Here is a 24,798-nt window from a genome sequence, read left to right as displayed (position 1 = left end):
ATTGTACGAGTTTAACTTCATGCCATTCGGCCTTTGTAATGCGCCTGCCACCTTCGAGCATCTCATGGACAACATCCTTAGAGGCTTTAAATGGAACACATGCCTGTGCTATTTGGACGACGTCGTCGTTTTTTCGAGGGACTCCTACCTCAGCCGTCTAGCAAGCGTCCTGACTTGTCTTTCGAACGCTGGACCGCAGCTGAATTTGAAGAAATGCCACTTCGCTGCCCGCCAGCTTACCATCTTAGGGCATGTTGTTAGCAAGCATGGTGTCCGTCCTGATTTAGCAAAGCTTCGCGCTGTCGCCGACTTTCCCAGGCCGGCTACACTAAAAGAACTCCGCAGCTTCATCGGGCTCTGCTCATATTTTCGCCGTTTTGTGCGCAATTTCGCCCCATAATCGCACCCCTGACGCAGCTACTTGCCGACAACCAAGACCTCTCGGCGTGGTCCCCAGCATGCGACGAAGCATTCACGTTTTTACGCCATCTTCTGACATCACCACCTATCCTACGCCACTTTGATCCAGACGCTCCAACCGAAATCTATACGGACGCTAATGGAGTTGGCCTCGGTGCTATTCTTGCTCAGCGTAAATCTGCCTTCGATGAGTATGTTGTGTCCTACGCTAGTCGCACCCTCACTAAAGCGGAAAAGAACTATTCAGTCATCGAGAAAGAATGCCTTGCCATTGTTTGGGCAATCACAAAATTCTGACCTTACGTATGTGGCCGCCCATTTGACGTCGTGACTGATCACCACGCATTGTGTTGGTTGTCGTGATTAAAAGACCCATCTGGTCGCCTAGCTCGCTGGGCACTACGTCTCCAAGATTACGATATTCGTGTAATTCATCGGTCAGGCTGCAAGCATTCGGACGCCGACGCTCTTTCTCGCTCGCCACTTCCCCACGATTATGTTGCAGCACCTGTTTCCAGCTGCGAATGTTCTTCACTTGAACAGGCCGACATGTCCGCTGAGCAACGCCAGGATCCATGGATAGCGTCTCTCTTAGAGTACCTGTCTCAGACGTCTCCACGTACCGACAACCGTTTACTTCGACGAACTGCTCGCCATTTTACCATCCGTGATGGTCTTCTGTACCGGCGAAACTACCTAACTGATAGCCGCAAATGGTTGCTGGTATTACCTCGCCACCTACGTTCTGACGTCTGTGCCTCCTTCCACATGGATCCGCAATGCACCCACGCAGGTGTAGTGAAGACGTATGCTCGCCTACGAATTCAATATTACTGGCGCGGAATGTACCGCTTTGTTAGGCAGTACGTCCGTTCATGTTCCTTGTGCCAACGCCGGAAGAGCTCGCCTCGCACCAGAAGAAAGTCACTGTCTCCTTTTTCTGGGCTGAAATATCGTGTCAGAATGGCCGAGTGGTCCAAGGCGCCAGACTTAAGGGAAACCTTGCCCAGTGATACGAGTTGAACGAGGCTTTTGGTCCACGTATGTGTGCGTGGGTTCGAATCCCACTTGTGTCAATTTTTTTTACTTTACTACCAGCACAGAGTCAGCGTCTACTTTTGCTGAGGCTGACATATCGTATCAGAATGGCCGAGTGGTCTAAGGCTCCAGACTCAAGGGAAACCTTGCCCAGTGATACGGGTTGAACGAGGCTTCTGGTCCACGTATGTGGGCGTGGGTTCGAATCCCTTTTCTGACAAACTTTTTTTTACTTCACTAACAGAACAATGTCAGTGTCTCCTTTTGCTGGGGCTGAAATATCGTGTCGGAATGGCCGAGTGGTCTAAGGCTCCAGACTCAAGGGAAACCTTGCCCAGGGATACGGGTTCAACGAGGCTTCTGGTCCACGTATGTGGTCGTGGGTTCGAATCCTATTCTCACAAACTTTTTTCTACTTTACTACCAGAACAAAGTCAGTGTCTCCTTTTGCTGGGCTAAAATATTGTGTCAAAATGGCCGAGTGGTCAAAAGCGCCAGACTTAAGGGAAACCGTGCCCAGTGATACAAGTGTAACGAGGCTTCTCGTCCAGCTATGTGTGCGTGGGTTCGAATCTCACTTCCGTCAATTTTTTTACTTGACTACCAGCACAGAGTCAGCGTCTACTTTTGCTGAGGCTGACATATCGTATCAGAAAGGCCAAGTGGTCTAAGGCGCCAGACTCAAGGGAAACCTTGCCCAGTGATACGGGTTGAACGAGGCTTCTGATCAACGTATGTGGGCGTGGGTTCGAATCCCACTTCTGGCAAACTTTTTTTACTTTACTACCAGCACAGAGTCAGCGTCTTCTTTTGCTGGGGCTGACATATCGTATCAGAATGGCCGAGTGGTCTAAGGCGCCAGACTCAAGGTAAACCTTGCGCAGTGATACGGGTGAACGAGGCTTCTGGTCCACATATGAGGGCGTGGGTTCGAATCCCACTTCTGACAAACTTTTTTTATTTTACTACAAGAAGAAAGTCAGTGTCTCCTTTTGCTGGGCTGAAATATTGTGTCAGAATGGCCGAGTGGTCGAAGGCGCTAGACTCAATGGAAACCTTGCCCAGTGATACGGGTTGAACGAGGCTTCTGGTCTACGTATGTGGGCGTGGGTTCAAATCCCACTTCTGAGAAGCTCTTTTTTTTCTTTACTACCAGCACAAAGTCAGTGTCTCTTTTTGCTGGGGCTGAAATATCGTGTAAAATGGCCGAGTGGTCTAAGGCTCCAGACTCAAGGGAAACCTTGCCCAGTGATTCGAGTTGAACGAGGCTTCTGGTCCACGTATGTGGGCGTGGGTTCGAATCCTATTCTCACAAAATTTTTTTACTTTACTACCAGAACAAAGCCAGTGTCTCCTTTTGCTGGGCTGAAATATCGTGTCAGAATGGCCGAGTGGTCTAAGGCGCCAGACTCAAGGGAAACCTTGCCCAGTGATACGGGTTGAACGAGGCTTCTGGTCCACGTATGTGGGCGTGGGTTCGAATCCCTTTTCTGACAAACTTTTTTTTACTTCACTAACAGAACATTGTCAGTGTCTCCTTTTGCTGGGGCTGAAATATCGTGTCGGAATGGCCGAGTGGTCTAAGGCTCCAGACTCAAGGGAAACCTTGCCCAGTGATACGGGTTGAACGAGGCTCCTGGTCCACGTATGTGGGCCTGGGTTCGAATCCTATTCTCACAAACGTTTTTTTTACTCTGCTACCAGAACAAAGTCAGTGTCTCCTTTAGCTGGGCTGAAATATTGTGTCAGAACGGCCGAGTGGTCTCAGGCGCCAGACTCAAGATAAACCTTGCGCAGTGATAGGGGTTGAACGAGGCTTCAGGTGAACGTATGTGTGCGTGGGTTCGAATCCCACTTCTGTCAAACTTTTTTTTATTTTACTACAAGAAGAAAGTCAGGGTCTCCTTTTGCTGGGCTGAAATATTGTGTCAGAATGGCCGAGTGGTCGAAGGCGCTAGACTCAATGGAAACCTTGCCCAGTGATACGGGTTCAACGAGGCTTCTGGTCTACGTATGTGGGCGTGGATTCAAATCCCACTTCTGAGAAGCTCTTTTTTTTCTTTACTACCAGCACAAAGTCAGTGTCTCTTTTTGCTGGGGCTGAAATATCGTGTAAAATGGCCGAGTGGTCTAAGGCTCCAGACTCAAGGGAAACCTTGCCCAGTGATTCGAGTTGAACGAGGCTTCTGGTCCACGTATGTGGGCGTGGGTTCGAATCCTATTCTCACAAAATTTTTTTACTTTACTACCAGAACAAAGCCAGTGTCTCCTTTTGCTGGGCTGAAATATCGTGTCAGAATGGCCGAGTGGTCTAAGGCGCCAGACTCAAGGGAAACCTTGCCCAGTGATACGGGTTGAACGAGGCTTCTGGTCCACGTATGTGGGCGTGGGTTCGAATCCCTTTTCTGACAAACTTTTTTTTTACTTCACTAACAGAACATTGTCAGTGTCTCCTTTTGCTGGGGCTGAAATATCGTGTCGGAATGGCCGAGTGGTCTAAAGCTCCAGACTCAAGGGAAACCTTGCCCAGTGATACGGGTTGAACGAGGCTTCTGGTCCACGTATGTGGTCGTGGGTTCGAGTCCTATTCTCACGAACTTTTTTCTACTTTACTACCAGAACAAAGTCAGTGTCTCCTTTTGCTGGGCTGAAATATTGTGTCAGAATGGCCGTGTGGTCGAAGGCGCTAGACTCAATGGAAACCTTGCCCAGTGATACTGGTTGAACGAGGCTTCTGGTCTACGTATGTGGGCGTGGGTTCAAATCCCACTTCTGAGAAGCTCTTTTTTTTACTTTACTACCAGCACAAATTCAGTGTCTCTTTTTGCTGGGGCTGAAATGTCGTGTCAAAATGGCCGAGTGGTCTAAGGCTCCAGACTCAAGGGAAACATTGCCCAGTGATACGAGTTGAACGAGGCTTCTGGTCCACGTATGAGGGCGTGGGTTTGAATCCTACTTCTGACAAACTTTTTTCATTTTACTACAAGAACAAAGTCAGTGTCTCCTTTTGCTGGGCTGAAATATTGTGTCAAAATGGCCGAGTGGTGGAAGGCGCTAGACTCAATGGAAACCGTGCCCAGTCATACGAGTTGAACGAGGCTTCAGGTCAACGTATGTGTGCGTGGGTGCGAATCCCACTTCTGACAAACTTTTTTTACTTTACTACCAGAACGAAGTCAGTGTCTTCTTCTGCTGAAGCTTATATATCGTGTCAGAACGGCCGAGTTGTCTAAGGCATCAGACTTAAGGGAAACCTTGCTCAGTGATACGGGTTGAACGAGGCTTCTGGTCCACGTATGTGTGCGTGGGTTCGAATCCCACTTCTGACAATTTTTTTTACTTTACTACCAGAAGAAAGTCAGTGTCTCCTTTTGCTGGGCTGAAATATCGTGTCAGAATGGCCGAGTTGTCCAAGGCGCCAGACATAAGGGAAACCTTGCCCAGTGATACGGGTTGAACGAGGCTTCTGGTCTACCTATGTGGGCGTGTGTTCAAATCCCACTTCTGAGAAGCTTTTTTTTTACTTTACTACCAGCAGAAAGTCAGTGTCTCCTTTTGCTGGGGCTGAAAGATCGTGTCAGAATGGCCGAGTGGTCTAAGGCTCCAGACTCAAGGGAAACCTTGCCCAGTGATACGGGTTGAACGAGGCTCCTGGTCCACGTATGTGGGCCTGGGTTCGAATCCTATTCTCACAAACGTTTTTTTTACTCTGCTACCAGAACAAAGTCAGTGTCTCCTTTAGCTCGGCTGAAATATTGTGTCAGAATGGCCGAGTGGTCTCAGGCGCCAGACTCAAGATAAACCTTGCGCAGTGATAGGGGTTGAACGAGGCTTCAGGTGAACGTATGTGTGCGTGGGTTCGAATCCCACTTCTGTCAAACTTTTTTTTATTTTACTACAAGAAGAAAGTCAGTGTCTCCTTTTGCTGGGCTGAAATATTGTGTCAGAATGGCCGAGTGGTCGAAGGCGCTAGACTCAATGGAAACCTTGCCCAGTGATACGGGTTGAACGAGGCTTCTGGTCTACGTATGTGGGCGTGGGTTCAAATCCCACTTCTGAGAAGCTCTTTTTTTTCTTTACTACCAGCACAAAGTCAGTGTCTCTTTTTGCTGGGGCTGAAATATCGTGTAAAATGGCCGAGTGGTCTAAGGCTCCAGACTCAAGGGAAACCTTGCCCAGTGATTCGAGTTGAACGAGGCTTCTGGTCCACGTATGTGGGCGTGGGTTCGAATCCTATTCTCACAAAATTTTTTTACTTTACTACCAGAACAAAGCCAGTGTCTCCTTTTGCTGGGCTGAAATATCGTGTCAGAATGGCCGAGTGGTCTAAGGCGCCAGACTCAAGGGAAACCTTGCCCAGTGATACGGGTTGAACGAGGCTTCTGGTCCACGTATGTGGGCGTGGGTTCGAATCCCTTTTCTGACAAACTTTTTTTTACTTCACTAACAGAACATTGTCAGTGTCTCCTTTTGCTGGGGCTGAAATATCGTGTCGGAATGGCCGAGTGGTCTAAGGCTCCAGACTCAAGGGAAACCTTGCCCAGTGATACGGGTTGAACGAGGCTCCTGGTCCACGTATGTGGGCCTGGGTTCGAATCCTATTCTCACAAACGTTTTTTTTACTCTGCTACCAGAACAAAGTCAGTGTCTCCTTTAGCTGGGCTGAAATATTGTGTCAGAACGGCCGAGTGGTCTCAGGCGCCAGACTCAAGATAAACCTTGCGCAGTGATAGGGGTTGAACGAGGCTTCAGGTGAACGTATGTGTGCGTGGGTTCGAATCCCACTTCTGTCAAACTTTTTTTTATTTTACTACAAGAAGAAAGTCAGGGTCTCCTTTTGCTGGGCTGAAATATTGTGTCAGAATGGCCGAGTGGTCGAAGGCGCTAGACTCAATGGAAACCTTGCCCAGTGATACGGGTTCAACGAGGCTTCTGGTCTACGTATGTGGGCGTGGATTCAAATCCCACTTCTGAGAAGCTCTTTTTTTTCTTTACTACCAGCACAAAGTCAGTGTCTCTTTTTGCTGGGGCTGAAATATCGTGTAAAATGGCCGAGTGGTCTAAGGCTCCAGACTCAAGGGAAACCTTGCCCAGTGATTCGAGTTGAACGAGGCTTCTGGTCCACGTATGTGGGCGTGGGTTCGAATCCTATTCTCACAAAATTTTTTTACTTTACTACCAGAACAAAGCCAGTGTCTCCTTTTGCTGGGCTGAAATATCGTGTCAGAATGGCCGAGTGGTCTAAGGCGCCAGACTCAAGGGAAACCTTGCCCAGTGATACGGGTTGAACGAGGCTTCTGGTCCACGTATGTGGGCGTGGGTTCGAATCCCTTTTCTGACAAACTTTTTTTTTACTTCACTAACAGAACATTGTCAGTGTCTCCTTTTGCTGGGGCTGAAATATCGTGTCGGAATGGCCGAGTGGTCTAAAGCTCCAGACTCAAGGGAAACCTTGCCCAGTGATACGGGTTGAACGAGGCTTCTGGTCCACGTATGTGGTCGTGGGTTCGAGTCCTATTCTCACGAACTTTTTTCTACTTTACTACCAGAACAAAGTCAGTGTCTCCTTTTGCTGGGCTGAAATATTGTGTCAGAATGGCCGTGTGGTCGAAGGCGCTAGACTCAATGGAAACCTTGCCCAGTGATACTGGTTGAACGAGGCTTCTGGTCTACGTATGTGGGCGTGGGTTCAAATCCCACTTCTGAGAAGCTCTTTTTTTTACTTTACTACCAGCACAAATTCAGTGTCTCTTTTTGCTGGGGCTGAAATGTCGTGTCAAAATGGCCGAGTGGTCTAAGGCTCCAGACTCAAGGGAAACATTGCCCAGTGATACGAGTTGAACGAGGCTTCTGGTCCACGTATGAGGGCGTGGGTTTGAATCCTACTTCTGACAAACTTTTTTCATTTTACTACAAGAACAAATACAGTGTCTCCTTTTGCTGGGCTGAAATATTGTGTCAAAATGGCCGAGTGGTGGAAGGCGCTAGACTCAATGGAAACCGTGCCCAGTCATACGAGTTGAACGAGGCTTCAGGTCAACGTATGTGTGCGTGGGTGCGAATCCCACTTCTGACAAACTTTTTTTACTTTACTACCAGAACGAAGTCAGTGTCTTCTTCTGCTGAAGCTTATATATCGTGTCAGAACGGCCGAGTTGTCTAAGGCATCAGATTTAAGGGAAACCTTGCTCAGTGATACGGGTTGAACGAGGCTTCTGGTCCACGTATGTGTGCGTGGGTTCGAATCCCACTTCTGACAATTTTTTTTACTTTACTACCAGCAGAAAGTCAGTGTCTCCTTTTGCTGGGGCTGAAAGATCGTGTCAGAATGGCCGAGTGGTCTAAGGCTCCAGACTCAAGGGAAACCTTGCCCAGTGATACGGGTTGAACGAGGCTCCTGGTCCACGTATGTGGGCCTGGGTTCGAATCCTATTCTCACAAACGTTTTTTTTACTCTGCTACCAGAACAAAGTCAGTGTCTCCTTTAGCTGGGCTGAAATATTGTGTCAGAATGGCCGAGTGGTCTCAGGCGCCAGACTCAAGATAAACCTTGCGCAGTGATAGGGGTTGAACGAGGCTTCAGGTGAACGTATGTGTGCGTGGGTTCGAATCCCACTTCTGTCAAACTTTTTTTTATTTTACTACAAGAAGAAAGTCAGTGTCTCCTTTTGCTGGGCTGAAATATTGTGTCAGAATGGCCGAGTGGTCGAAGGCGCTAGACTCAATGGAAACCTTGCCCAGTGATACGGGTTGAACGAGGCTTCTGGTCTACGTATGTGGGCGTGGGTTCAAATCCCACTTCTGAGAAGCTCTTTTTTTTCTTTACTACCAGCACAAAGTCAGTGTCTCTTTTTGCTGGGGCTGAAATATCGTGTAAAATGGCCGAGTGGTCTAAGGCTCCAGACTCAAGGGAAACCTTGCCCAGTGATTTGAGTTGAACGAGGCTTCTGGTCCACGTATGTGGGCGTGGGTTCGAATCCTATTCTCACAAAATTTTTTTACTTTACTACCAGAACAAAGCCAGTGTCTCCTTTTGCTGGGCTGAAATATCGTGTCAGAATGGCCGAGTGGTCTAAGGCGCCAGACTCAAGGGAAACCTTGCCCAGTGATACGGGTTGAACGAGGCTTCTGGTCCACGTATGTGGGCGTGGGTTCGAATCCCTTTTCTGACAAACTTTTTTTTTACTTCACTAACAGAACATTGTCAGTGTCTCCTTTTGCTGGGGCTGAAATATCGTGTCGGAATGGCCGAGTGGTCTAAAGCTCCAGACTCAAGGGAAACCTTGCCCAGTGATACGGGTTGAACGAGGCTTCTGGTCCACGTATGTGGTCGTGGGTTCGAGTCCTATTCTCACGAACTTTTTTCTACTTTACTACCAGAACAAAGTCAGTGTCTCCTTTTGCTGGGCTGAAATATTGTGTCAGAATGGCCGTGTGGTCGAAGGCGCTAGACTCAATGGAAACCTTGCCCAGTGATACTGGTTGAACGAGGCTTCTGGTCTACGTATGTGGGCGTGGGTTCAAATCCCACTTCTGAGAAGCTCTTTTTTTTACTTTACTACCAGCACAAATTCAGTGTCTCTTTTTGCTGGGGCTGAAATGTCGTGTCAAAATGGCCGAGTGGTCTAAGGCTCCAGACTCAAGGGAAACATTGCCCAGTGATACGAGTTGAACGAGGCTTCTGGTCCACGTATGAGGGCGTGGGTTTGAATCCTACTTCTGACAAACTTTTTTCATTTTACTACAAGAACAAAGTCAGTGTCTCCTTTTGCTGGGCTGAAATATTGTGTCAGAATGGCCGAGTGGTGGAAGGCGCTAGACTCAATGGAAACCGTGCCCAGTCATACGAGTTGAACGAGGCTTCAGGTCAACGTATGTGTGCGTGGGTGCGAATCCCACTTCTGACAAACTTTTTTTACTTTACTACCAGAACGAAGTCAGTGTCTTCTTCTGCTGAAGCTTATATATCGTGTCAGAACGGCCGAGTTGTCTAAGGCATCAGACTTAAGGGAAACCTTGCTCAGTGATACGGGTTGAACGAGGCTTCTGGTCCACGTATGTGTGCGTGGGTTCGAATCCCACTTCTGACAATTTTTTTTACTTTACTACCAGAAGAAAGTCAGTGTCTCCTTTTGCTGGGCTGAAATATCGTGTCAGAATGGCCGAGTTGTCCAAGGCGCCAGACATAAGGGAAACCTTGCCCAGTGATACGGGTTGAACGAGGCTTCTGGTCTACCTATGTGGGCGTGGGTTCAAATCCCACTTCTGAGAAGCTTTTTTTTACTTTACTACCAGCAGAAAGTCAGTGTCTCCTTTTGCTGGGGCTGAAAGATCGTGTCAGAATGGCCGAGTGGTCTAAGGCTCCAGACTCAAGGGAAACCTTGCCCAGTGATACGGGTTGAACGAGGCTCCTGGTCCACGTATGTGGGCCTGGGTTCGAATCCTATTCTCACAAACGTTTTTTTTTACTCTGCTACCAGAACAAAGTCAGTGTCTCCTTTAGCTGGGCTGAAATATTGTGTCAGAATGGCCGAGTGGTCTCAGGCGCCAGACTCAAGATAAACCTTGCGCAGTGATAGGGGTTGAACGAGGCTTCAGGTGAACGTATGTGTGCGTGGGTTCGAATCCCACGTCTGTCAAACTTTTTTTTATTTTACTACAAGAAGAAAGTCAGTGTCTCCTTTTGCTGGGCTGAAATATTGTGTCAGAATGGCCGAGTGGTCTAAGGCGCCAGACTCAAGGTAAACCTTGCGCAGTGATACGGGTTGAACGAGGCTTCTGGTCCACGTATGAGGGCGTGGGTTCGAATCCCACTTCTGACAAACTTTTTTTACTTTACTACCAGCACGAAGTCAGTGTCTTTTTTTGCTGGGGCCGATGTGTCGTGTCAGAATGGCCGAGTGGTCTAAGGCGCCAGACTCAAGGGAAACCTTGCCCAGTGATAGGGTTTGAACGAGGCTTCTGGTCCACGTATGTGGGCGTGGGTTCGAATCCCTCTTCCGACAAGCTTTTTTTACTTCACTAGCAGAACAAAGTCAGTGTCTCCTTTTTCTGGGGCTTACATATCGTATCAGAATGGCCGAGTGGTCTAAGGCGCCAGACTGAAATGAAACCTTGCCCGGTGATGCGAGTTGAACGAGGCTTCTGGTCCACGTATGTGTGCGTGGGTTCGAATCTCACTTCTGTCAATTTTTTTACTTTACTACCAGAACAGAGTAAGCGTCTTCTTTTGCTGAGGCTGACATATCGTATCAGAATGGCCGAGTGGTCTAAGGCGCCAGACTCAAGGGAAACCTTGCGCAGTGATACGGGTTGAACGAGGCTTCTGGTCCACGTATGTGGGCGTGGGTTTGAATCCTACTTCTGGCAAACTTTTTTTATTTTAGTGCAAGAACAAAGCCAGTGTCTCCTTTGGTTAGGACCAAAGTATCGTGTCAGAATGGCCGAGTGGTCGAAGGCGCCAGACCTAAGGGAAACCTTGCCCAGTGGTACGGGTTGAACGAGGCTTCTGGTCCACGTATGTGGGCGTGGGTTCGAATCCCACTTCTGAAAAACTCTTTTTTTTATTTACTACCAGCACAAAGTCAGTGTCTCCTTTTGCTGGGCTGAAATATTGTGTCAGAATGTCCGAGCGGTCGAAGGCGCTAGACTCAAGGGAAACCATGTCCAGTCATACGAGTTGAACGAGGGTTCTGGTCAACGTATGTGTGCGTGGGTGCGAATCCCACTTCTGACAAACTTTTTTTACTTTATTACCAAAACGAAGTCAGTGTCTTCTTCTGCTGAAGCTTACATATCGTGTCAGAACGGCCGAGTTGTCTAAGGAATCAGACTTAAGGGAAACATTGCCCGGTGATACGGGTTAAACGAGGCTTCTGGTCCACGTATGTGGGCATGGGTTCGAATCCCACTTCTGACAATCTTGTTTTTTACTTTACTACCAGCATAAAGTCAGTGTTTTTTTGCTGGGGCTGATATATCGTGTCAGAATTGCAGAGTGGTCGAAGGCGCCAGACTTAAGGGAAACCTTGCTCAGTGATACGGGTTGAACGAGGCTTCTTGTCCAGGTGTGTGGGCGTGGGTTCAAACCCCACTTCAGACAAACTCTTCTTTTTTACTTTACTACGAGCATAAAGTCAGTTTTTTCTTTTGCTGGGGCTGATATATCGTATCAGAATGGCCCAGTGGTCTAAGGCGCCAGACGCAAGGAAAACCTTGCCCAGTGATACAAGTTGAACGAGGCTTCTGGTCCACGTATGTGTGCGTGGGTTCGCATCCCACTGCTGTCAATTTTTTTTACTTTACTTCCAGCACAAAGTCAGCGTCTTCTTTTACTGGGGCTGACATATTGTATCAGAATGGCCGCGTGGTCTAAGGCGCCAGATTCAAGGGAAACCTTTCCCAGTGATACGAGTCGAACGAGGCTTCTGGTCCACGTATGTGGGCGTGGGTTCGAATTCCAATTGTGACAAGTTTTTTTTTACTTTACTACGAGAAGAAAGTCAGTGTCTCCTTTTGCTGGGCTGAAATATCGTGTCAGAATGGCCGAGTTGTCCAAGGCGCCAGACATAAGGGAAACCTTGCCCAGTGATACGTGTTGAACGATGCTTCTGGTCCACGTATGAGGGCGTGGGTTCGAATCCCACTTCTGTCAAACTTTTTTTTATTTTACTACAAGAAGAAAGTCAGTGTCTCCTTTTGCTGGGCTGAAATATTGTGTCAGAATGGCCGAGTGGTCGAAGGCGCTAGACTCAATGGAAACCTTGCCCAGTGATACGGGTTGAACGAGGCTTCTGGTCTACGTATGTGGGCGTGGGTTCAAATCCCACTTCTGAGAAGCTCTTTTTTTTCTTTACTACCAGCACAAAGTCAGTGTCTCTTTTTGCTGGGGCTGAAATATCGTGTAAAATGGCCGAGTGGTCTAAGGCTCCAGACTCAAGGGAAACCTTGCCCAGTGATTCGAGTTGAACGAGGCTTCTGGTCCACGTATGTGGGCGTGGGTTCGAATCCTATTCTCACAAAATTTTTTTACTTTACTACCAGAACAAAGCCAGTGTCTCCTTTTGCTGGGCTGAAATATCGTGTCAGAATGGCCGAGTGGTCTAAGGCGCCAGACTCAAGGGAAACCTTGCCCAGTGATACGGGTTGAACGAGGCTTCTGGTCCACGTATGTGGGCGTGGGTTAGGAATCCCTTTTCTGACAAACTTTTTTTTTACTTCACTAACAGAACATTGTCAGTGTCTCCTTTTGCTGGGGCTGAAATATCGTGTCGGAATGGCCGAGTGGTCTAAAGCTCCAGACTCAAGGGAAACCTTGCCCAGTGATACGGGTTGAACGAGGCTTCTGGTCCACGTATGTGGTCGTGGGTTCGAGTCCTATTCTCACGAACTTTTTTCTACTTTACTACCAGAACAAAGACAGTGTCTCCTTTTGCTGGGCTGAAATATTGTGTCAGAATGGCCGTGTGGTCGAAGGCGCTAGACTCAATAGAAACCTTGCCCAGTGATACTGGTTGAACGAGGCTTCTGGTCTACGTATGTGGGCGTGGGTTCAAATCCCACTTCTGAGAAGCTCTTTTTTTTACTTTACTACCAGCACAAATTCAGTGTCTCTTTTTGCTGGGGCTGAAATGTCGTGTCAAAATGGCCGAGTGGTCTAAGGCTCCAGACTCAAGGGAAACATTGCCCAGTGATACGAGTTGAACGAGGCTTCTGGTCCACGTATGAGGGCGTGGGTTTGAATCCTACTTCTGACAAACTTTTTTCATTTTACTACAAGAACAAAGTCAGTGTCTCCTTTTGCTGGGCTGAAATATTGTGTCAGAATGGCCGAGTGGTGGAAGGCGCTAGACTCAATGGAAACCGTGCCCAGTCATACGAGTTGAACGAGGCTTCAGGTCAACGTATGTGTGCGTGGGTGCGAATCCCACTTCTGACAAACTTTTTTTACTTTACTACCAGAACGAAGTCAGTGTCTTCTTCTGCTGAAGCTTATATATCGTGTCAGAACGGCCGAGTTGTCTAAGGCATCAGACTTAAGGGAAACCTTGCTCAGTGATACGAGTTGAACGAGGCTTCTGGTCCACGTATGTGTGCGTGGGTTCGAATCCCACTTCTGACAATTTTTTTTACTTTACTACCAGAAGAAAGTCAGTGTCTCCTTTTGCTGGGCTGAAATATCGTGTCAGAATGGCCGAGTTGTCCAAGGCGCCAGACATAAGGGAAACCTTGCCCAGTGATACGGGTTGAACGAGGCTTCTGGTCTACCTATGTGGGCGTGGGTTCAAATCCCACTTCTGAGAAGCTTTTTTTTACTTTACTACCAGCAGAAAGTCAGTGTCTCCTTTTGCTGGGGCTGAAAGATCGTGTCAGAATGGCCGAGTGGTCTAAGGCTCCAGACTCAAGGGAAACCTTGCCCAGTGATACGGGTTGAACGAGGCTCCTGGTCCACGTATGTGGGCCTGGGTTCGAATCCTATTCTCACAAACGTTTTTTTTTACTCTGCTACCAGAACAAAGTCAGTGTCTCCTTTAGCTGGGCTGAAATATTGTGTCAGAATGGCCGAGTGGTCTCAGGCGCCAGACTCAAGATAAACCTTGCGCAGTGATAGGGGTTGAACGAGGCTTCAGGTGAACGTATGTGTGCGTGGGTTCGAATCCCACGTCTGTCAAACTTTTTTTTATTTTACTACAAGAAGAAAGTCAGTGTCTCCTTTTGCTGGGCTGAAATATTGTGTCAGAATGGCCGAGTGGTCTAAGGCGCCAGACTCAAGGTAAACCTTGCGCAGTGATACGGGTTGAACGAGGCTTCTGGTCCACGTATGAGGGCGTGGGTTCGAATCCCACTTCTGACAAACTTTTTTTACTTTACTACCAGCACGAAGTCAGTGTCTTTTTTTGCTGGGGCCGATGTGTCGTGTCAGAATGGCCGAGTGGTCTAAGGCGCCAGACTCAAGGGAAACCTTGCCCAGTGATAGGGTTTGAACGAGGCTTCTGGTCCACGTATGTGGGCGTGGGTTCGAATCCCTCTTCCGACAAGCTTTTTTTACTTCACTAGCAGAACAAAGTCAGTGTCTCCTTTTTCTGGGGCTTACATATCGTATCAGAATGGCCGAGTGGTCTAAGGCGCCAGACTGAAATGAAACCTTGCCCGGTGATGCGAGTTGAACGAGGCTTCTGGTCCACGTATGTGTGCGTGGGTTCGAATCTCACTTCTGTCAATTTTTTTACTTTACTACCAGAACAGAGTAAGCGTCTTCTTTTGCTGAGGCTGACATATCGTATCAGAATGGCCGAGTGGTCTAAGGCGCCAGACTCAAGGGAAACCTTGCGCAGTGATACGGGTTGAACGAGGCTTCTGGTCCACGTATGTGGGCGTGGGTTTGAATCCTACTTCTGGCAAACTTTTTTTATTTTAGTGCAAGAACAAAGCCAGTGTCTCCTTTGGTTAGGACCAAAGTATCGTGTCAGAATGGCCGAGTGGTCGAAGGCGCCAGACCTAAGGGAAACCTTGCCCAGTGGTACGGGTTGAACGAGGCTTCTGGTCCACGTATGTGGGCGTGGGTTCGAATCCCACTTCTGAAAAACTCTTTTTTTTATTTACTACCAGCACAAAGTCAGTGTCTCCTTTTGCTGGGCTGAAATATTGTGTCAGAATGTCCGAGCGGTCGAAGGCGCTAGACTCAAGGGAAACCATGTCCAGTCATACGAGTTGAACGAGGGTTCTGGTCAACGTATGTGTGCGTGGGTGCGAATCCCACTTCTGACAAACTTTTTTTACTTTATTACCAAAACGAAGTCAGTGTCTTCTTCTGCTGAAGCTTACATATCGTGTCAGAACGGCCGAGTTGTCTAAGGAATCAGACTTAAGGGAAACATTGCCCGGTGATACGGGTTAAACGAGGCTTCTGGTCCACGTATGTGGGCATGGGTTCGAATCCCACTTCTGACAATCTTGTTTTTTACTTTACTACCAGCATAAAGTCAGTGTTTTTTTGCTGGGGCTGATATATCGTGTCAGAATTGCAGAGTGGTCGAAGGCGCCAGACTTAAGGGAAACCTTGCTCAGTGATACGGGTTGAACGAGGCTTCTGGTCCAGGTGTGTGGGCGTGGGTTCAAACCCCACTTCAGACAAACTCTTCTTTTTTACTTTACTACGAGCATAAAGTCAGTTTTTTCTTTTGCTGGGGCTGATATATCGTATCAGAATGGCCCAGTGGTCTAAGGCGCCAGACGCAAGGAAAACCTTGCCCAGTGATACAAGTTGAACGAGGCTTCTGGTCCACGTATGTGTGCGTGGGTTCGCATCCCACTGCTGTCAATTTTTTTTACTTTACTTCCAGCACAAAGTCAGCGTCTTCTTTTACTGGGGCTGACATATTGTATCAGAATGGCCGCGTGGTCTAAGGCGCCAGATTCAAGGGAAACCTTTCCCAGTGATACGAGTCGAACGAGGCTTCTGGTCCACGTATGTGGGCGTGGGTTCGAATTCCAATTGTGACAAGTTTTTTTTTACTTTACTACGAGAAGAAAGTCAGTGTCTCCTTTTGCTGGGCTGAAATATCGTGTCAGAATGGCCGAGTTGTCCAAGGCGCCAGACATAAGGGAAACCTTGCCCAGTGATACGTGTTGAACGATGCTTCTGGTCCACGTATGAGGGCGTGGGTTTGAATCCTACTTCTGACAAACTTTTTTATTTTACTACAAGAACAAAGTCAGTGTCTCCTTTTGCTGGGCTGAAATATTGTGTCAGAATGGCCGAGTGGTGGAAGGCGCTAGACTCAATGGAAACCGTGCCCAGTCATACGAGTTGAAAGAGGCTTCAGGTCAACGTATGTGTGCGTGGGTGCGAATCCCACTTCTGACAAACTTTTTTTACTTTACTACCAGAACAAAGTCAGTGTCTTCTTTTGCTGGAGCTTATAAATCGTGTCAGAACGGCCGAGTGGTCTAAGGCGCCAGACTCAAGGGAAACCTTGCGCAGTGATACGGGTTGAACGAGGCTTCTGGTCCACGTATGTGGGCGTGGGTTTGAATCCTACTTCTGACAAACTTTTTTTATTTTAGTACAAGAACAAAGCCAGTGTCTTCTTTGGTTAGGACCAAAGTATCGTATCAGAATGGCCGAGTGGTCGAAGGCGCCAGACCTAAGGGAAACCTTGCCCAGTGATGCGGGTTGAATGAGGCTTCTGGTCCACGTATGTGGGCGTCGGTTGGAATCCCACTTCTGACAAACTCTTTTTTTATTTACTACCAGCACAAAGTCAGTGTCTCCTTTTGCTGGGCTGAAATATTGTGTCAGAATGGCCGAGTGGTCGAAGGCGCTAGACACAAGGGAAACCATGTCCAGTCATACGAGTTGAACGAGGCTTCTGGTCAACATATGTGTGCGTGGGTGCGAATCCCACTTCAGAAAAACTTTTTTTACTTTACTACCAGAACAAAGTCAGTGTCGTCTGCTGAAGCTTATATATCGTGTCAGAACAGCCGAATTGTCTAAGGCATCAGACTTAAGGGAAACCTTGCCCAGTGATACGAGTTGAACGAGGCTTCTGGTCCACGTATGTGTGCGTGGGTTCGAATCCAACTTCTGACAATCTTTTTTTTACTTTACTACCAGCATAAAGTCAGTGTCTCCTTTTGCTACGCTGAAATATCGTGTCAGAATGGCCGAGTTGTCCAAGGCGCCAGACATAAGGGAAACCTTGCCCAGTGATACGGGTTGAACGAGGCTTCTGGTCTACCTATGTGGGCGTGGGTTCAAATCCCACTTCTGAGAAGCTTTTTTTACTTTACTACCAGAACAAAGTCAGTGTCTCCTTTTGCTGGGGCTGAAATATCGTGTCAGAATGGCCGAGTGGTCTAAGGCGCCAGACTCAAGGTAAACCTTGCCCAGTGATACGGGTTGAACGAGGCTTCTGGTCCACGTATGTGGGCCTTGGTTCGAATCCTATTCTCACAAACTTTTTTTTTACTTTACTACCAGAACAAAGTCAGTGTCTCCTTTAGCTGGGCTGAAATATTGTGTCAGAACGGCCGAGTGGTCGAAGGCGCGAGACTCAAGGGAAACCTTGCCCAGTGATACGGGTTGAACGAGGCTTCTGGTCCACGTATGTGGGCGTGGGTTCGAATCCCACTTCTGACAAACTTTTTTTTACTTCACTAACAGAACAAAGTCAGTGTCTCCTTTTGCTGGGGCTGATATATCGTGTCAGAATGGCCGAGTGGTCAAAGGCGCCAGACGGAAGGGAAACCTTGCTCGGTGATGCGAGTTGAACGAGATTTGTGGTCGACGTATGTTGGCGTGGGTTCGAATCCTATTCTGACAAACTTCTTTTTACTTTACTACCAGAACAAAGTCAGTGTCTCCTTTTGCTGGGCTGAAATATTGTGTCAGAATGGCCGAGTGGTCAAAGGCGCCAGACTTAAGGGAAACCTTGCCCAGTGATACGAGTGTAACGAGGCTTCTGGTCCACGTATGTGTGCGTGGGTTCGAATCCCACTTCTGACAAACTTTTTTTACTTTACTGCCAGCACAAAGTCAGCCTCTTCTTTTGCTGGGGCTGATATATCGTGTCAGAATGGCCGAGTGGTCTAAGGCGCCAGACTCAAGGGAAACCTTGCCCAGTGATACGGGTTGAACGAGGCTTCTGGTCCACGTATGTGGGCGTGGGTTCGAATCCCAGTTCTGTCAATTTTTTTTACTTTACTACCAGCACAGAGTCAGCGTCTTCTTTTACTGGTGCTTACATATTGTATCAGAATGGCCGCGTGGTCTAAGGCGCCAGATTCAAGGGAAACCTTGCCCAGTGATACGAGTTGAACGAGGCTTCTGGTCCACGTATGTGTGCGTGGGTTCGAATCCCACTTGTGACAATTTTTTTTACTTTACTACCAGAAGAAAGTCAGTGTCTCCTTTTGCTGGGCTGAAATATCGTGTCAGAATGGCCGAGTGGTCGAAGCCGCCAGACTTAAAGGAAACCGTGCCCCGTGATACGAGTGTAACGAGACTTCTAGTCCACGTATGTGTGCGAGGGTTCGAATCCCACTTCTGACAAACTTTTTTTACTTTACTACCAGCACGAAGTCAGTGTCTTCTTTTGCTGGGGCTGATATATCGTGTCAGAATGGCCGAGTGGTCTAAGGCTCCAGACTCAAGGGAAACCTTGCCCAGTGATACGGGTTGAACAAGGCTTCTGGTCCACGTATGTGGGCGTGGGTTCGAATCCCACTTCTGACAAACGTTTTTTTACTTCACTAACAGAACAAAGTCAGTGTCTCCTTTTGCTGGGGCTGATATATCGTGTCAGAATGGCCGAGTGGTCAAAGGCGCCAGACGAAAAGAAAACCTTGCTCGGTGATGCGAGTTGAACGAGGTTTGTGGTCGACATATGTGGGCGTGGGTTCGAATCCTATTCTGACAAACTTTTTTTTACTTTACTACCAGAACAAAGTCAGTGTCTCCTTTTGCTGGGCTGAAATATTGTGTCAGAATGGCTGAGTGGTCAAAGGCGCCAGACTTAAGGGAAACCTTGCCCAGTGATACGAGTGTAACGAGGCTTCTGGTCCACGTGTGTGTGCGTGGGTTCGAATCCCACTTCTGACAAGCTTTTTTTACTTTACTGCCAGCACAATGTCAGTGTCTACTTTTGCTGGGGCTGAAATATCGTGTCGGAATGGCCGAGTGGTCTAAGGCTCCAGACTCAAGGGAAACCTTGCCCAGTGATACGGGTTGAACGAGGCTTCTGGTCCACGTATGTGGGCGTGGGTTCGAATCCTATTCTCACAAAGTTTTTTCTACTTTACTACCAGAACTAAGTCAGTGTCTCCTTTTGCTGGGCTGAAATATTGTGTCAGAATGGCCGAGTGGTCAAAGGCGCCAGACTTAAGGGAAACCGTGCCCAGTGATACCAGTGTAACGAGGCTTCTGGTCCAAGTATGTGTGCGTGGGTTCGAATCTCACTTCCGTCAATTTTTTTTACTTTACTACCAGCACAGAGTTAGCGTCTACTTTTGCTGAGGCTGACATATTGTATCAGAATGGTCAAGTGGTCTAAGGCGCCAGACTCAAGGGAAACCTTGCCCGGTGATACGGGTTTAACGAGGCTTCTGGTCCACGTATGTGGGCGTGGGTTCGAATCCCACTTCTGACAATTTTTTTTTACTTTACTACCAGGATAAAGTCAGTGCTTTTGCTGGGTCTGATATATCGTGTCAGAATTGCCGAGTGGTCTAAGGCGCCAGACGCAAGGAAAACCTTGCCCAGTGATACGAGTTGAACGAGGCATCTGGTCCACGTATGTGTGCGTGGGTTCGAATCCCACTTCTGTCAATTTTTTACTTTACTACCAGCACAGAGTCAGCGTCTTCTTTTACTGGGGCTGACATAATGTATCAGAATGGCCGCGTTGTCTAAGGCGCCAGATTCAAGGGAAACCTTGCCCAGTGATATGAGTTGAACGAGGCTTCTAGTATGTGTGCGTGGGTTCGAATCCCACTTCTGACAATTTTTTTTACTTTACTACCAGAAGAAAGTCAGTGTCTCCTTTTGCTGGGCTGAAATATCGGGTCTGAATGGCCGATTTGTCCAAGGCGCCAGACATAAGGGAAACATTGCCCAGTGATACGGGTTGAACGAGGCTTCTGGTCCACGTATGTGGACGTGGGTTCGAATCCCACTTCTGACAAACTTTTTTTACTTCACTAACAGAACAAAGTCAGTGTCTCCTTTTGCTGGGGCTGAAATATCGTGTCAGAATGGCCGAGTGGTCCAAGGCTCCAGACTTAAGGGAAAACTTGCCCAGTGATACGGGTTGAACGAGGCTTCTGGTCCACGTATGTGGGCGTGGGTTCGAATCCTATTCTCACAAACTTTTTTCTACTTTACTATCAGAACAAAGTCAGTGTCTCCTTTTGCTGGGCTGAAATATTGTGTCAGAATGGCCGAGTGGTCAAAGGCGCCAGACTTAAGGGAAACCGTGCCCAGTGATACGAGTGTAACGAGGCTTCTGGTCCAAGTATGTGTGCGTGGGTTCGAATTTCACTTCCGTCAATTTTTTTTACTTTACTACCAGCACAGAGTCAGCGTCTACTTTTGCTGAGGCTGACATATCGTATCAGAACGGCCAAGTGGTCTAAGGCGCCAGACTCAAGGTAAACCTTGCGCAGTGATATGGGTTGAACGAGGCTTCTGGTCCACATATGAGGGCGTGGGTTCGAATCCCACTTCTGACAAACTTTTTTTATTTTACTACAAGAAGAAAGTCAGTGTCTCCTTTTGCTGGGTTGAAATATTGTGTCAGAATGGCCGAGTTGTCCAAGGCGCCAGACATAAGAGAAACCTTGCCCAGTGATACGGGTTGAGCGAGGCTTCTGGTCTACCTATGTGGGCGTGGGTTCAAATCCCACTTCTGAGAAGCTTTTTTTTACTTTACTACCAGCACAAAGTCAGTGTCTCCTTTTGCTGGGGCTGAAATATCGTGTCAGAATGGCCGAGTGGTCTAAGGCTGCAGACTCAAGGGAAACCTTGCCCAGTAATACGGGTTGAACGAGGCTTCTCGTCCACGTATGTGGGCCTGGGTTCGAATCCTATTCTCACAAACTTTTTTTTACTTTACTACCAGAACAAAGTCAGTGTCTCCTTTAGCTGGGCTGAAATATTGTGTCAGAATGGCCGAGTGGTCGAAGCCGCCAGACTTAAAGGAAACCGTGCCCCGTGATACGAGTGTAACGAGACTTCTAGTCCACGTATGTGTGCGAGGGTTCGAATCCCACTTCTGACAAACTTTTTTTACTTTACTACCAGCACGAAGTCAGTGTCTTCTTTTGCTGGGGCTGATATATCGTGTCAGAATGGCCGAGTGGTCTAAGGCTCCAGACTCAAGGGAAACCTTGCCCAGTGATACGGGTTGAACAAGGCTTCTGGTCCACGTATGTGGGCGTGGGTTCGAATCCCACTTCTGACAAACGTTTTTTTACTTCACTAACAGAACAAAGTCAGTGTCTCCTTTTGCTGGGGCTGATATATCGTGTCAGAATGGCCGAGTGGTCAAAGGCGCCAGACGAAAAGAAAACCTTGCTCGGTGATGCGAGTTGAACGAGGTTTGTGGTCGACATATGTGGGCGTGGGTTCGAATCCTATTCTGACAAACTTTTTTTTACTTTACTACCAGAACAAAGTCAGTGTCTCCTTTTGCTGGGCTGAAATATTGTGTCAGAATGGCTGAGTGGTCAAAGGCGCCAGACTTAAGGGAAACCTTGCCCAGTGATACGAGTGTAACGAGGCTTCTGGTCCACGTGTGTGTGCGTGGGTTCGAATCCCACTTCTGACAAGCTTTTTTTACTTTACTGCCAGCACAATGTCAGTGTCTACTTTTGCTGGGGCTGAAATATCGTGTCGGAATGGCCGAGTGGTCTAAGGCTCCAGACTCAAGGGAAACCTTGCCCAGTGATACGGGTTGAACGAGGCTTCTGGTCCACGTATGTGGGCGTGGGTTCGAATCCTATTCTCACAAAGTTTTTTCTACTTTACTACCAGAACTAAGTCAGTGTCTCCTTTTGCTGGGCTGAAATGTTGTGTCAGAATGGCCGAGTGGTCAAAGGCGCCAGACTTAAGGGAAACCGTGCCCAGTGATACCAGTGTAACGAGGCTTCTGGTCCAAGTATGTGTGCGTGGGTTCGAATCTCACTTCCGTCAATTTTTTTTACTTTACTACCAGCACAGAGTTAGCGTCTACTTTTGCTGAGGCTGACATATTGTATCAGAATGGTCAAGTGGTCTAAGGCGCCAGACTCAAGGGAAACCTTGCCCGGTGATACGGGTTTAACGAGGCTTCTGGTCCACGTATGTGGGCGTGGGTTCGAATCCCACTTCTGACAATTTTTTTTTACTTTACTACCAGGATAAAGTCAGTGCTTTTGCTGGGTCTGATATATCGTGTCAGAATTGCCGAGTGGTCTAAGGCGCCAGACGCAAGGAAAACCTTGCCCAGTGATACGAGTTGAACGAGGCATCTGGTCCACGTATGTGTGCGTGGGTTCGAATCCCACTTCTGTCAATTTTTTACTTTACTACCAGCACAGAGTCAGCGTCTTCTTTTACTGGGGCTGACATAATGTATCAGAATGGCCGCGTTGTCTAAGGCGCCAGATTCAAGGGAAACCTTGCCCAGTGATATGAGTTGAACGAGGCTTCTAGTATGTGTGCGTGGGTTCGAATCCCACTTCTGACAATTTTTTTTACTTTACTACCAGAAGAAAGTCAGTGTCTCCTTTTGCTGGGCTGAAATATCGGGTCTGAATGGCCGATTTGTCCAAGGCGCCAGACATAAGGGAAACATTGCCCAGTGATACGGGTTGAACGAGGCTTCTGGTCCACGTATGTGGACGTGGGTTCGAATCCCACTTCTGACAAACTTTTTTTACTTCACTAACAGAACAAAGTCAGTGTCTCCTTTTGCTGGGGCTGAAATATCGTGTCAGAATGGCCGAGTGGTCCAAGGCTCCAGACTTAAGGGAAAACTTGCCCAGTGATACGGGTTGAACGAGGCTTCTGGTCCACGTATGTGGGCGTGGGTTCGAATCCTATTCTCACAAACTTTTTTCTACTTTACTATCAGAACAAAGTCAGTGTCTCCTTTTGCTGGGCTGAAATATTGTGTCAGAATGGCCGAGTGGTCAAAGGCGCCAGACTTAAGGGAAACCGTGCCCAGTGATACGAGTGTAACGAGGCTTCTGGTCCAAGTATGTGTGCGTGGGTTCGAATTTCACTTCCGTCAATTTTTTTTACTTTACTACCAGCACAGAGTCAGCGTCTACTTTTGCTGAGGCTGACATATCGTATCAGAACGGCCAAGTGGTCTAAGGCGCCAGACTCAAGGTAAACCTTGCGCAGTGATATGGGTTGAACGAGGCTTCTGGTCCACATATGAGGGCGTGGGTTCGAATCCCACTTCTGACAAACTTTTTTTATTTTACTACAAGAAGAAAGTCAGTGTCTCCTTTTGCTGGGTTGAAATATTGTGTCAGAATGGCCGAGTGGTCGAAGGCGCTAGACTCAATGGAAACCTTGCCCAGTGATACGGGTTGAACGAGGCTTCTGGTCCACGTATGTGGGCGTGGGTTCGAATCCTATTCTCACAACTTTTTTTTACTTTACTACCAGAACAAAGCCAGTGTCTCCTTTTGCTGGGCTGAAATATTGTGTCAGAATGGCCGAGAGGTCTAAGGCGCCAGACTCAAGGTAAACCTTGCGCAGTGATACGGGTTGAATGAGGCTTTTGGTCCACGTATGAGGGCGTGGTTTTGAATCCTACTTCTGAAAAACTTTTTTTATTTTACTACAAGAACAAAGTCAGTGTCTCCTTTTGCTGGGCTGAAATATTGTGTCAGAATGGCCGAGTGGTAGAAGGCGCTAGACTCAATGGAAGCCGTGCCCAGTCATGCGAGTTGAACGAGGCTTCAGGTCAACGTATGTGTGCGTGGGTGCGAATCCCCCTTCAGACAAACTTTTTTTACTTTACTACCAGAACAAATTCAGTATCTTCTTTTGCTGGAGCTTATAAATCGTGTCAGAACAGCCGAGATGTCTAAGGCACCAGACTTAAGGGAAACATTGCCGGTGATACGGGTTAAACGAGGCTTCTGGTCCACGTATGTGGGCGTGCGTTCAAATCCCAGTTCTGAGAAGCTCTTTTTTACTTTACTACCAGCACAAAGTCAGTGTCTCCTTTTGCTGGGGCTGAAATATCGTGTCAGAATGGCCGAGAGGTCTAAGGCGCCAGACTCAAGGGAAAACTTGCCCAGTGATACGAGTTGAACGAGGCTTCTGGTCCACGTATGTGTGCGTGGGTTCGAATCCAACTTCTGTCAATTTTTTTTACTTTACTACCAGCACAGAGTCAGCGGCTTCTTTTACTGGGGCTGACATATTGTATCAGAATGGCCGCGTGGTCTAAGGCGCCAGATTCAAGGGAAACCTTTCCCAGTGATATGAGTTGAACGAGGCTTCTGGTCCACGTATGTGTGCGTGGGTTCGAATCCCACTTCTGACAATTTTTTTGCTTTACTACCAGAAGAAAGTCAGTGTCTCCTTTTGCTGGGCTGAAATATCGTGTCAGAATGGCCGAGCTGTCCAAGGCGCCAGACATAAGGGAAACCTTGCCCAGGGATACGGGTTGAACGAGGCTTCTGGTCTACCTATGTGGGCGTGGGTTCGAATCCCACTTCTGACAAACTTTTTTTTACTTTTCTGCCAGCACAGAGTCAGCGTCTTCTTTTGCTGAGGCTGACATATCGTATCAGAATGGCCGAGTGGTCTAAGGCTCCAGACTCAAGGGAAAC

The 24,798-nt window shown here is 47.9% G+C and overlaps 23 non-coding genes across 23 annotated transcripts; all 23 read left to right on the top strand.

The window, feature by feature from the left end:
* Positions 1-1,559: 1,559 nt before the first annotated feature.
* Positions 1,560-1,678, top strand: TRNAL-CAA (transfer RNA leucine (anticodon CAA)). Its single transcript has 2 exons — positions 1,560-1,597; positions 1,633-1,678. It is a non-coding gene; the product is annotated as a tRNA-Leu (tRNA).
* Positions 1,679-2,289: 611 nt separating this feature from the next.
* Positions 2,290-2,407, top strand: TRNAL-CAA (transfer RNA leucine (anticodon CAA)). The gene is made up of 2 exons: positions 2,290-2,327; positions 2,362-2,407. It is a non-coding gene; the product is annotated as a tRNA-Leu (tRNA).
* A 428-nt stretch (positions 2,408-2,835) lies between these two features.
* Positions 2,836-2,954, top strand: TRNAL-CAA (transfer RNA leucine (anticodon CAA)). Its single transcript has 2 exons — positions 2,836-2,873; positions 2,909-2,954. It is a non-coding gene; the product is annotated as a tRNA-Leu (tRNA).
* Positions 2,955-3,750: 796 nt separating this feature from the next.
* Positions 3,751-3,869, top strand: TRNAL-CAA (transfer RNA leucine (anticodon CAA)). The gene is made up of 2 exons: positions 3,751-3,788; positions 3,824-3,869. It is a non-coding gene; the product is annotated as a tRNA-Leu (tRNA).
* Positions 3,870-5,765: 1,896 nt separating this feature from the next.
* On the top strand, positions 5,766-5,884 carry TRNAL-CAA (transfer RNA leucine (anticodon CAA)). The gene is made up of 2 exons: positions 5,766-5,803; positions 5,839-5,884. It is a non-coding gene; the product is annotated as a tRNA-Leu (tRNA).
* Positions 5,885-6,680: 796 nt separating this feature from the next.
* On the top strand, positions 6,681-6,799 carry TRNAL-CAA (transfer RNA leucine (anticodon CAA)). Its single transcript has 2 exons — positions 6,681-6,718; positions 6,754-6,799. It is a non-coding gene; the product is annotated as a tRNA-Leu (tRNA).
* A 1,712-nt stretch (positions 6,800-8,511) lies between these two features.
* TRNAL-CAA (transfer RNA leucine (anticodon CAA)) lies at positions 8,512-8,630 on the top strand. The gene is made up of 2 exons: positions 8,512-8,549; positions 8,585-8,630. It is a non-coding gene; the product is annotated as a tRNA-Leu (tRNA).
* A 1,531-nt stretch (positions 8,631-10,161) lies between these two features.
* TRNAL-CAA (transfer RNA leucine (anticodon CAA)) lies at positions 10,162-10,280 on the top strand. The gene is made up of 2 exons: positions 10,162-10,199; positions 10,235-10,280. It is a non-coding gene; the product is annotated as a tRNA-Leu (tRNA).
* Positions 10,281-10,344: 64 nt separating this feature from the next.
* Positions 10,345-10,463, top strand: TRNAL-CAA (transfer RNA leucine (anticodon CAA)). The gene is made up of 2 exons: positions 10,345-10,382; positions 10,418-10,463. It is a non-coding gene; the product is annotated as a tRNA-Leu (tRNA).
* Positions 10,464-10,891: 428 nt separating this feature from the next.
* Positions 10,892-11,010, top strand: TRNAL-UAA (transfer RNA leucine (anticodon UAA)). Its single transcript has 2 exons — positions 10,892-10,929; positions 10,965-11,010. It is a non-coding gene; the product is annotated as a tRNA-Leu (tRNA).
* Positions 11,011-14,192: 3,182 nt separating this feature from the next.
* Positions 14,193-14,311, top strand: TRNAL-CAA (transfer RNA leucine (anticodon CAA)). The gene is made up of 2 exons: positions 14,193-14,230; positions 14,266-14,311. It is a non-coding gene; the product is annotated as a tRNA-Leu (tRNA).
* A 64-nt stretch (positions 14,312-14,375) lies between these two features.
* Positions 14,376-14,494, top strand: TRNAL-CAA (transfer RNA leucine (anticodon CAA)). The gene is made up of 2 exons: positions 14,376-14,413; positions 14,449-14,494. It is a non-coding gene; the product is annotated as a tRNA-Leu (tRNA).
* A 428-nt stretch (positions 14,495-14,922) lies between these two features.
* TRNAL-UAA (transfer RNA leucine (anticodon UAA)) lies at positions 14,923-15,041 on the top strand. Its single transcript has 2 exons — positions 14,923-14,960; positions 14,996-15,041. It is a non-coding gene; the product is annotated as a tRNA-Leu (tRNA).
* Positions 15,042-17,483: 2,442 nt separating this feature from the next.
* Positions 17,484-17,602, top strand: TRNAL-CAA (transfer RNA leucine (anticodon CAA)). The gene is made up of 2 exons: positions 17,484-17,521; positions 17,557-17,602. It is a non-coding gene; the product is annotated as a tRNA-Leu (tRNA).
* Positions 17,603-17,849: 247 nt separating this feature from the next.
* Positions 17,850-17,968, top strand: TRNAL-UAA (transfer RNA leucine (anticodon UAA)). Its single transcript has 2 exons — positions 17,850-17,887; positions 17,923-17,968. It is a non-coding gene; the product is annotated as a tRNA-Leu (tRNA).
* A 64-nt stretch (positions 17,969-18,032) lies between these two features.
* On the top strand, positions 18,033-18,151 carry TRNAL-CAA (transfer RNA leucine (anticodon CAA)). The gene is made up of 2 exons: positions 18,033-18,070; positions 18,106-18,151. It is a non-coding gene; the product is annotated as a tRNA-Leu (tRNA).
* A 427-nt stretch (positions 18,152-18,578) lies between these two features.
* TRNAL-CAA (transfer RNA leucine (anticodon CAA)) lies at positions 18,579-18,697 on the top strand. Its single transcript has 2 exons — positions 18,579-18,616; positions 18,652-18,697. It is a non-coding gene; the product is annotated as a tRNA-Leu (tRNA).
* A 247-nt stretch (positions 18,698-18,944) lies between these two features.
* TRNAL-UAA (transfer RNA leucine (anticodon UAA)) lies at positions 18,945-19,063 on the top strand. The gene is made up of 2 exons: positions 18,945-18,982; positions 19,018-19,063. It is a non-coding gene; the product is annotated as a tRNA-Leu (tRNA).
* A 428-nt stretch (positions 19,064-19,491) lies between these two features.
* TRNAL-CAA (transfer RNA leucine (anticodon CAA)) lies at positions 19,492-19,610 on the top strand. The gene is made up of 2 exons: positions 19,492-19,529; positions 19,565-19,610. It is a non-coding gene; the product is annotated as a tRNA-Leu (tRNA).
* Positions 19,611-21,303: 1,693 nt separating this feature from the next.
* TRNAL-CAA (transfer RNA leucine (anticodon CAA)) lies at positions 21,304-21,422 on the top strand. The gene is made up of 2 exons: positions 21,304-21,341; positions 21,377-21,422. It is a non-coding gene; the product is annotated as a tRNA-Leu (tRNA).
* A 247-nt stretch (positions 21,423-21,669) lies between these two features.
* On the top strand, positions 21,670-21,788 carry TRNAL-UAA (transfer RNA leucine (anticodon UAA)). Its single transcript has 2 exons — positions 21,670-21,707; positions 21,743-21,788. It is a non-coding gene; the product is annotated as a tRNA-Leu (tRNA).
* A 428-nt stretch (positions 21,789-22,216) lies between these two features.
* On the top strand, positions 22,217-22,335 carry TRNAL-CAA (transfer RNA leucine (anticodon CAA)). The gene is made up of 2 exons: positions 22,217-22,254; positions 22,290-22,335. It is a non-coding gene; the product is annotated as a tRNA-Leu (tRNA).
* A 780-nt stretch (positions 22,336-23,115) lies between these two features.
* On the top strand, positions 23,116-23,416 carry TRNAL-UAA (transfer RNA leucine (anticodon UAA)). The gene is made up of 2 exons: positions 23,116-23,153; positions 23,371-23,416. It is a non-coding gene; the product is annotated as a tRNA-Leu (tRNA).
* The last annotated feature ends 1,382 nt before the right edge of the window (positions 23,417-24,798 follow it).

This window comes from Rhipicephalus microplus, chromosome 2 (assembly GCF_043290135.1).
Source record: "Rhipicephalus microplus isolate Deutch F79 chromosome 2, USDA_Rmic, whole genome shotgun sequence".
Lineage (NCBI taxonomy): Eukaryota > Metazoa > Arthropoda > Arachnida > Ixodida > Ixodidae > Rhipicephalus > Rhipicephalus microplus.
Note: the sequence above shows the minus strand (reverse complement) of the source record. Positions and strands in the feature narration are given on the sequence as shown.